Below are 10207 nucleotides of genomic sequence, written 5' to 3'. Positions count from 1 at the left end.
CTGTACTCCATTCTCAACTTCATGTACCAGTCCTACTACTACATCTTCAACCTTCTTCCCACTTTAATCTGATACCAAGGTTCTTCTTGATACCATAAATTATGATGCCCTGGAACATCCAGAGAGCTTTATTTTAGGACCTTTGCTGATGTTTACCCCCCTAGCATCATCTCTAAAATAACCTACGTCTTTATGCATACCCCTGAGGAAGCCTAAAAGGGAGAAACGCGTCGAGTTAAAGACGTTATACTAACACAAGCTAGGTGTTTTTAAAATCTAGCCAAAATCCACTACCCATGATGCAATTATGGGGCTCTGGATGAATCTATTTGGAAAACTGTATATGTTTCTTTAATCACATTTTGTAAATATATATACCGTATATGATCTTCTCTTTTTTTATTCATTTTTACAACATATAAGGGTTAGGAGACTCATCAATCCGTCCCTGTAAATCTGTCATCCTGTCGTCCATAATATTATGCATAATATGTTGGAGGTATAAAAAATCCTGTTTATTAGTAATAATAATAATAATTAGCACAAAGCACAGTATTTGGTGCAACAATGGCATCCTAATGCACCTTGCTGATAGACCTGTGTCAATCATTTGCTGCAAACGATCATTAGTGATCTTTTCAATATAGAAGGGAGGATCCTCCATAGATGTGCATTGTGATACCATTGGGTGTGGGCCATAGAACCAATTTATTTGGATGGATTGTTTACCATGCAGGGTTGTATTAAAAAAAAAGTCACGTCTGCACTATTTTTTTGTTAACATTCACATTGCAACTTTTAGTACATGCAGTACTGGGTGTTGCAGTCTGAAGCTCCAATGGCAATTTACTGCAAGTGTGTTACCATGCATGGCCAAGATTCTGAAGCAAAAGAAATAGAAAGTACAGGTAGTCCCCAGGTTAAAGAAACCCCGACCTACAGATGACTCCTAGATACAAACGGGGCTTCCCTGCTCGCTGGTGTGTAGGATGGAGACTTGGAGTGGGGGGGTTTGCATGACTTGCAGAATGAGTCTTTTGCTAAACACTGCTGAGGTTGTGGGTGATCTTAAAGACTGAGCTCTTCTGCAAGCTCTTGTAAGTTTATAATGACCAGCACAGCTTGCTCCAGAAGGTAATTATTGTCTATGATTAGCTCACAGTGAGTTTTTTTATACAGCAACTGACATCACACCTAATAATATGTTGAGACAAACATCTGTCCTAATTGTATTTATTAAAATAATGTACCTGTTCCGACTTACATACATATTCAATTTAGGAACAAACCCACAGTCCCTATCTTGTATGTAACCCGGGGACCACCTGTAATAGGGAAATTTCTGTATCCCTGAAATATGAGGATTAATTTCTCCACTGTGCTTATAGCTACACAGGTAAATGATGGTTTGCTTTAATCTGATTTTACCGCATGTATAATAAACATATATATACTTGAGTATGTAAAATCTGGCCACTGGTTTACTTTAAAGTGGAACCACTTACAATGGGGACAACAGCTCTAATGCAAGTCAAATATTCCTTTTCCTATTGTTGTAATGAGCTTTAACAATTAAACATGACTGTTGTTTTTGCTTTATTATTTTAGACAACTCTGATTATATTGAAGCCAGAGATAGGCATCTGGTGGAGAGCACTGACATCATGGAAGAAGCTGAAGATTTATTTCTGCTCCTGATATTGGTTTATGGGGCTATCTATCCTAATACTGGGCCAATAGCAAAAAGCAAGAAGAAGAATAAGCCACTAAATATCAGAATAAGGCAGCTACATGATAACATTCATACAGGTCCTCTTTAATTTGTTCACAATAACATGTAAGAATGTTTAGGTATTAATCCTTTGAATGATGTAGCCAGTGCTCACTCCATAGAACACAGGATTGTCATCATGAATATTAAAGCATCCCAAAATACAGGTTTCCTGCTCTTCAAGTGTGAGGTTAGTATGATAACATACATACAGGTACTCTTCACAACAATAACACGTAAGAATGTTTAGTTGTTAATCCCAAACCAAGCCTTATTATGATGTATCCAGTTCTCACACCACATATAACACATAATTGTGAATCAAGCATTGAATCACTGCTTTGTATTATACAAAATGATCACAAAATCCTTTGATGACAAAGCTTATAAAAGAGTCAAGGTATTAAATGTATTTGCTGAATCTACAGATTTTTTCTTTATTCTATTATACTTTGCACTTATTTTCATGATTATGTTTTATTTTAGGGCAGTTTGCACTTTTTGGTGTTAGGTCTAAATCCCACCAAGGAAGAAGATATCTGCATGGAATTTTGAAAGCTTTCTCTTGTGCTGATTATCTTCCAGAAATCATAATGGTAGGTTGTTTGCATCCTCCAGAATTAAACCTTCACTACAAAAATTTTTTGGCTGTACTTGATTTATACAATTCTAATCCTAATTGTGAGTATTTTTTATTTAGCTGAGCTATTTATAGTACATTATATAAAGTTTATCTTGTTATTTACTATATTGTATATTTGTTTTTTTTTTTGCCCCTACACTCTTGAAAAAGGAGTGGTGATTGCGAAATGCATGTCGAGTGAAAGCTAACTATTAGGTGCAATACAGCATTTGTGGAATTCCAGAATTATCAATTTTTGTAATTAGTGTTATATGTGTTATTGTGATGAAGAATTAATCTGTATATGTGTCATTTTTTACTTTGATAAAAATTGTTATGAGATATATTTTAATACAATTCCCACAAATCGCTTTTTTCAAGTAACTTATACTTATAAATACAAGAGATTATAATGATGCTTGTAGTTAAAGGCCTGATGGTTCATAGCGCTCAATGGAAGCCATGATGACGATGCTGTTTGAAGTAAAGTTTGAGGCGTACCCTTATAAGTGCTTATATAACTTGTTAATGAAACATAACCCTACGAAACGTAATCTCCCTATTGTTATTCTCAATTTGTATTTCATATAAGGTACAAGTTGTAAAAACCTGATTAATATCTGAACAGGAATGTTTTTCCTTTGTTCCAGGGAGCCTCGTCAGCCTTGATCATTCTCTACTTGACTCAATGAGCCTGATTTATTAAAGCTCTCCAAGGCTGAAGAGGATACACTGTTATTAGTGAAGCTGGGTGATCCAGCAAACCTGGAATGGATTTTCTAAAAGTCATGAGCTATGTATTAGCAAATGTTTTCAGTTCTGGACCAGATCCATTCCAGGTTTGGTGGATCACCCAGCTTCCCTGAAGAAAGTGTATCCTCTCCAGCCTTGGAGAGCTTTAATTAATCAGGGTCAAACTTTAGAAAACTGTAAAAGACAGGCAGCACCTGATCTCAGGTAGATGCCTCAACCGTGGGGTGGGTGCACTGCACGCATCCTGAGAGCTCCTGCCTGACTGTCATGGGGCTTCCCAATCATTGTGGTCTAGGATGAAGTCATCTCTCTCAGTGGTGTATTCACTTTGTATATAGAGGTTACTTACCTGCTTATAGAGGGCCTATTGATTGGGGATGAGCGAGAATGCCTCGCTCATGCCCAATCATTTTTGCGAAAATTTCATTTTTGCGAAAATTTCCTTGAACTTCCAATCGTTCAGCAAAATTTCGCATGAGAAATGATACATTTGTTACAGATACAAATGTATTATTTGTAAGAGATACTTATATTACAATGTCAGGAGGTTCTCCTGTGCTGGGCATCTTCTCAATGATTGCAGCTGTGGCTGCATTCATTGAGAAGAGTGTGTGATCCCTGGGGCACTAGAGGTTAATTAACCTCTAGTCCCAGGGGGTCACAGAGGATGATGCAGCCCTGGAAATCCTCCTGTTCGTCGAGAGCTCAACCTCTCGGCGAATCAGAAGGCCGTTCTCACTTACATTTTCGGTAAGTGAGAAAGGCCCGATTCGCCGCGAGATTGAACTTCATATTCTCGCTCGCTACTATTGATAGTATTAGAGTGCTTGTTCAGATGCTTATTGAGAATACAATTGAATTATTCTTTTAAACCAGTGATTGGAATTGTTGAATAAAATATATAATATTTGTGTCTTACTCTCAGGTATCCTGAGCAAAACAATGCTGAAGTATAATTTGCTTATATTTTGTCTTCCTCAGGTAGCACCCCCCAACAATGTCCCCCAACATTAAATAATGCCCCTGTCCCTTTGCAGAGCGCAGTTATCTTCTTCCTTCTTTATTGCGATCTTTGACTATTTTCTTTGGCTAAACTGGGATGATGTAACTCATTCAGTGCCAGCAGCCGCAAGGGAAGCTAGAATGTGCCTAGTGTCCTGGCAAACAACAAGCTGTGTATGCCCAGCTCAGCAATTTTCACAGCTCCAGCAAATGGTCAGGTAGGTAAGAATGCATATTGCTAAATGGACGTTGCCTGTCCCTTTCTGCAAGAAAACCCTGTCTGGTCACAGACTTTTTAGGTGGAACTTTAGTTCTGTTATAAAAAATAGAAATCAGTTTCAGCAGAAGAGAGGATCCTTTACTATTGTGCAAGACTACAGGTAAGGCTGGAGTTCAGCTTTATGTAATAATGACTTGTCAGCCGCTATTTGTGTTATCAGATATTGTAATCCAAATCACTGACAAATGCCAGTACTTAGAAAATAATTTACATTAAAAAAAAATGTCCCATTCCAAAACGGGTTTTTGCAGTGCTGCCACCGAACAAATATATAGACAAATATCCAGACATACCTGAAATATGCTAAAGTCCAGACTATTATATATCATCCATTTGTGGTATTATCCCCAGCTGTCTATAGCAATGTCTGTGAGTAATTTTCTGCTAATAGAATACACCTAACCCCGTTATTCATGATGCTGTCTCAGATGAATCAAAGGACACAACATTGATATTAAAGCAAAATAATTACCAAGCCCATGTTATATTTTTTGTAAGTATTCATTTTAACAGATGGATGATTAGTTGCAGCACTAGGTCCCAGTTTCGAATCTCGGCCAGGACACTTTCTGCATGTTGTTTGTAGGATCTTCCTGTGTCTGCGTGGGTTTCCTCCAGGTACTCCGGTTTCCTTTTACATCCCAAAAACATGCAGTTAGGTTAATTGGCTTCCCCTGAAAATTGGCCCAAGACTGTATTAAAGACTTAAAACTATTGTAGGGACATTAGATTGTGAGCCCCTATGAGGGACAGCTAGTGACATGACTGTGGACTTTGTAGAGCGCTTTGTACAGCGCTGCGTAAAATGATGACGCTATATAAATACTAGGTAATAATAATAACAATACAAAGATATATGAGCACTTCCAACCCTGTTGTCTCAGTCTTATAGAAGGCCTTTGATCTGCACGGAATCCTGAACCCTAAACATTCATACTAACTGCTAAAGGGGTGACAACGCTTCATTGAACATACAGTAGCCTTGCAGCATTGTGATCAAGACTGGATTTGTACTTTTTTCTCCCCTAGGCTAGCTAGCTTGTTTTTAAAAGGTCATTACGGGAGGGGGATCATGAAGTTAGTGGGATGGTGGGATAATATTACAGCCATGATAGTGGTACAAACCACGCTTAATGGCCATGGCACCCTGGGCCAAGGCCTAGGTGGCCTTTTTAGAAATCTGGCCCTGATTGTGACTCTCCTAGAGGTAGACCATCGGGAACTTCTTCTTTTACCCATTGTTGATCCAATACCTACAGAAGAGGAAACTTACAGCTGGGAGGACAAGCACATGCGCAGTAGAAACTTACAGCCATGAGGACTCCGGAGCTCAGTTTTTTTAGGTGCGCTCCTGACACTCTGAATGCCTTCTTTAAATCCTTAAGCAAGAATCTATATGGCATGACCAACAATGTACTGGCATTTATCTCAGCACCTAGTCAACTAATACTAACATCTCCCACGGGTCAGAATTTAAAGCTGTCCTCAAATAGTCTAAGGTAATCTTGATAACTTTGCCACCTTGTCATATACTCCTTACCACTTATTCCTTATAGGTTGCCTGATAGATCTCAATATACCCTGTAGGTCGAAAGGCGTTGGAATCTGAGACGCACTATTTTTCTACAAACAACGTCCAGTACAGTATCCCTTATGGTTTTATGGACTCTATGAAAACCTATACTACTAAAAAGTATCATGTATAGTACTTAGTCTCAAGTAGGCTCCACAAAGTTTGTTCTGGAGCTGAGACTTATATTTTATGTACTCTCAATGGTATTAAATTTCTCTATGTTTGATATGTATATTATACTCAGTATTTATCAATACAAAATTTGCCCAAAACCCCTTCTGCTATTTTTTCATTTCCTTTAAACCTACAGAAATATTGTTGTAGACCTTTGGAAAGACCACTTAAGTCTCTGCTGGATCTGATGCGGCAATTATTATTATTATTATTGATATTATTATTAACAATAGGATCCATATGTATAGCGCCAACATATTATGCAGCTCCATACCTTAAATAGGGGTTGCAAATGACAGACAGATACAGAGAGTGTCACAGGAGGAGGAGAGGACCCTGCCCCTAAGAGCTTACAATCTAAGAGGTGGGGGAAGTATCACACAATAGGAGGGGATATATAGAGTGGTGAGAACTATAACCTGGTAAAAAGAAAACCCAGAAATTTGAATTGTAATGTATGCACCTTCTGCTTATTTCCACAAGAGATGTCTTCAAGCAAAGTTTGCAGAACATACGTCTCAACATTCTGAGATGAGAAATAGGAACGCATAAACCAGGATATTAGCTGATCCTGGACATCCCATATTTCTGGGCTATGATTCACTTTCTTGAATTTAGAAGACAGGAAGGGAGGTATGAACATGTTACCAAAGTATATTCGCCTATTTACCTATGCATTCTATCTTTAAATCAACACATGGTTTAGTTATGTGAGTTTTTTGTGGCACATACCTGGGCAACATTCTGTATTTACATATTAGCAAATCTGTACCCAGTGTGGTATAGAAGAAATCAGTTTGGATTTGTCCAATAAGAAGAGAGATATCACTGAAGGACTTACTTAATAAGTAAATTTGTTTTTTCTATCAGATGACGAATGCCTTTTGGAACACATTCCCAATATTGCTATGCTATCAGGAGCCACAGTCAAAACTTTGAGCTGAGTCATTTCACAATTTGAACAAACGTAGGGACATACACCTTTTGTTCTTCTGCATACAAATGACTTGCAATAAATGGCACAGAGGCACATTGCCCATTCTTTCCTCTGCCCCTTTCACCCCTTACCAAGATTTACCCAGGCAAAGTTTACCAGAGAATTGAACTGGTAGAGAAAAAAACAAAAGATCAAATTCTTGCAGAAGTACAGATTTGAAACTGTATTCTGATTGGTTTACATAGTGTCTGTGTCTTAGTTTGCAATGTAGTATCATGCTTTTGGCACATTTGCCCTATGTAGGCAAAATAAATGGAGATTAGTAAATCTGTTGTGCTCAGTAAAGTCTGGAGGGGTTAGGATGCACTTGAAGAATTTTAAATTTCCTATTTCAACAATTGACCATTCAATGAAGTGTAAATTTGTGTCTCAAAACCTTTTCTGGGCCCAGGTGAACCAAAGGGAACACAGAACATGCAGAACCAGCAAGCTCAGACACATTTCGCCCCCTAGTGGAGACTATAGCTCATAGAGTCCTCAGGATTCGGGTTCTTAGAATATGCAAAACATTTAAATGTGCTTTAAGGTAACATATTGGGCCTGATTAATTAAAACTCTCCAAGGCTGGAGAGGATACATTTTCATAAGTGAACCTTGGTGATACGACAAACCTGGAATGGATTTCCTAAAAGTCATTTGCTATTGGTTAGCAAATGTTTTCGGTCCTGGAACAGATCTATTACAGGTTTGCTGGATCACCCAGTTCTACTGATGAAAGTGCATCTGCTCCAGCCTTGGAGAGCTTTATGAAATCAGGCCCAATGGGTCTGATTTATCAAAGCTCTCTAAGACTGCAGACGATAGACTATTATGGGAGAACCTGGCTGATCTAGCAAACCTAGAAACGATTTCCTAAAAATCATTTGCAATTAGTTTGCAGAGATGTTTTTAGTCTTAGACCAGATCCATTCCAGGTTTGATGAATACCCTAGGTTTTCTCATGATATCCCCAGTCTTGGAGAGCTTTAATAAATCAGCCCCTTTGTGTATGAATGTGTACGTTTGCAGGTGTATGTAGAGTGTGTATAATTTAATATAATAAGATAATTTGTATATTATTAATGAATCAGCGATAAATATTAGGGCTGAACTCCTGGAAAATATTATTATTTCTGTCCACCACATCCTGAGATTCACACAGCTCTGCCACATTCCTGCCTAGCAGGTAAGGAGACTTAATCCTTTATTTCTGCGGGTTCATTTTTCTCTTACAGGTCTTGTCCCTCCTGCAGCCTATGGACAGTAAAAAAGAGAAGAACACTCGTCATCTCTCTCTGTTACTCTGCTCTCCTTTCATTGGCACGCTTCTTGCACTGCAGCAAAACTGATTGGCTTCTCATGCTGCTTCTGCCTCTAGAATACAGGCATTGTAAGAAGCTGATACCAAGTCAAATTCAGGTACTAATACTACTTTTTATTACAAAAATACAGTTTATGATATATCAATGTGTTTTATGTTCAGCTATAAATATGTTAAGGAGAGAGGGGTCAGTGCATTGTCACATGATCTCAAAAGAGATTGACCTGACGCAGTACTGGTGCCTGTTCTGGCTGCTTCTCTTTCTCCTAGACAAGAAAAGATGGACAGGTTAGTATGACTTTAGTTATAGCAATGAATATTACATTACATTCTATCATAGGTGAATAACAGATAAACAGTGCCCCCTATTGGGACATTATAGACATGAAGAAAAGTTGTGCTCGTTAACACGAAACTAAACTAAAACCAAAAAAAATCACACTTACCTTTAATCCCACAGATCCCTCAATGACGCTGATCCTTCCCTAGATCCGGTCCCGCGTTGTCCTTGAATACCTATTTGTCGCGGTGCCGAGACGCTGGGCACCGTCATCTTCGATCTTCACTTCCATCTTCTTTTTCGGTTTTCTTTCTTCGTCAACCGATCTTGCAATGCGCAGGTGTGAGACTGGGTGATGTAGCCACTGTGAAGGGGAAAAAAAGAGTGCTGCTCTCACTGCCCATGCGTGAGATGGACATCTCTTTCTCCTAGGAGGAAAATGCTCCTTCTGCGCATGCCGATCTCCTGTAGAAGGAGCCCATTATTGGGAGAAAAAAAATTGCCAATCTCATGCATGCGCATTGAGATCGGCAATCTTTTTCCCCATCTACCTGATCTTGTGCCTGCCCAATGCAAGATTGGGTGATGTTTGAAGAAGAACCAAGAGGAAGAGTAAAGAAGATAGCAGTGCCCAGTGCTTCCTCTGCACCAGGCTGAAGAAGGATACCAGGACGATGTGGGACCTGATGGACGAAATTTCCCATTGGATCAACGAATCTGCGGGATTAAAGGTAAGTGTGTTTTTTCTTTTAGGACTTTAGTTCCGCTTTATGGGTTCCTCCATGGTAAAAAAGTTGATAAACACTGGTCCAAACTTTTATAACTATTTCCATATGGCCTGATGCAGATAGTTTGGCACTCTCTGTATACCTGAAGCCACTTGTGCCCAACCTGAGGCCAGAAGCTCATAGATGTCCTTTGGCACTTACTATGCAGGTCTTGACGTCCTTGTAGATAGCGGTATGTGCTTTGGTTAGGAAACATTTTCCTTAGACTAGCTTCAAGTTATCTTCTCCTGCACTATCAATGTCTTTTCTCTTTGTAATTTAAATTTAATCTGGTTCAGAGAAATCTTGTATTTTTAGGAGGATGTTGGGAGAACCATTATGGGAACACTGGTTCATAAAGGTGCTATAATAGCAATAATCTCTAGCAGTCTCATCTCAAGTGTCTGCAGTCTATGACTGTTTCCTGAACCATTTCCCAGTTTTCCATTAAGTATCATTGTACGTAGGTGTCTCAGACCATCTACTGTTGCTTGTCTGTAATGTATTGCAGCTTGAACTAAAACTGTGCAGCCACATTTGAGACCCGCAATATCAAATAAACTGGTCATCATTAACCTACAAACTTGGAGGAAGTGGAGAAGGTAGCAGGGGTTCAGACAGACAGATTCTAAGCCACAGTAAGAAAGTCCTGATTGTGCCAATGTAATGTTCAGATATGGGCAGAGGT

The sequence above is a fragment of the Pyxicephalus adspersus genome, chromosome 9, assembly GCF_032062135.1.
Source record: "Pyxicephalus adspersus chromosome 9, UCB_Pads_2.0, whole genome shotgun sequence".
Classification (NCBI taxonomy): domain Eukaryota; kingdom Metazoa; phylum Chordata; class Amphibia; order Anura; family Pyxicephalidae; genus Pyxicephalus; species Pyxicephalus adspersus.
The sequence above is the reverse complement of the archived record's forward strand: the minus strand, read 5'-3'. Positions refer to the sequence as shown.